This window comes from Rhagoletis pomonella, unplaced genomic scaffold (genome assembly GCF_013731165.1).
Source record: "Rhagoletis pomonella isolate Grant_MI unplaced genomic scaffold, Rhpom_1.0 Rhpom_scaffold_00101, whole genome shotgun sequence".
NCBI classification, from domain to species: domain Eukaryota; kingdom Metazoa; phylum Arthropoda; class Insecta; order Diptera; family Tephritidae; genus Rhagoletis; species Rhagoletis pomonella.
The window spans coordinates 5,674-6,642 of NW_023458655.1; positions in this window are offsets into that span (position 1 = coordinate 5,674).

Genomic DNA, 969 nt, shown 5'->3' on the forward strand with positions numbered 1-969 from the left:
CTACCATAAAACAAATAAATAAATGGTTTTGCAACCTACTTTTTATTTAAAGTGGCGTTTTTATTTTTTCTTTCTGACGTCAGGATTTATTTTAAAGGACTTTGTAATTTCAAAGATATGATTGATTCCAAAAAGTATTTCATAAATTCAATGCAATGTAGAATAAAAATATGGGTACCAAATGAGAGAGGAAATATCTTTAGAATTAAAAAGAAAAATTCTGGATTCACAAGGACGAATAGGTAATTTTTTAAGCTGATAAAGTTAGAAGGACGAAATTCGAGGAGGTTATGGAGTTTGTATAAGTTCTAAACATAGAATTTTTTCAAAAACAAATATTGCGAAACTTCGAGGATAAAATTGTAAAATGACATTTTCTACTTACCAGTCCTTATGCACCAAAAAAGTTGAATCTGTTTGAATTTTCTACGGAATTTTCTCTTTGTTTTGATACCCTTACTTCCTCTCTAAGTACATTTCTCTGAATTTTTTAAATCATTTTTGAATTACTGACATCAGAGTGAAAAATTAAAAACTCAATTTTACTATATTTGGCCCTTGGTTTCGCGAATATATAGATATTTGCGTTTAAAATTTACTATCGCGCGGTGTTATATGTATAATGAGATAGACATTTATAAAAAAAATATTAATTATTAAATAAAAAAACAAATATAGCCAATACTGGTCAGGAGAAGGAGTTTCTATTATTGCCATCAGTGCAAATTCAAAATCCCTAAAACCCGGGATTATTTGTAAAGAATCCCGGAATTTTTGGGCCCTAAAAAACGCCGGGATCCCGGGATTAACACTCCTATTGTGAACGGAGCGGATTTAAAGTTTGTAGTTTTTTTTTAAGAAATAATCATGAAATGTTGCTAAAGTTTTTTAATTGGCTAAAACTATTTTTCTTTTAAATATGATCCAAGCTAAGCATCTCTTGAGGGCAATATTTTGTATGAAGGCAAT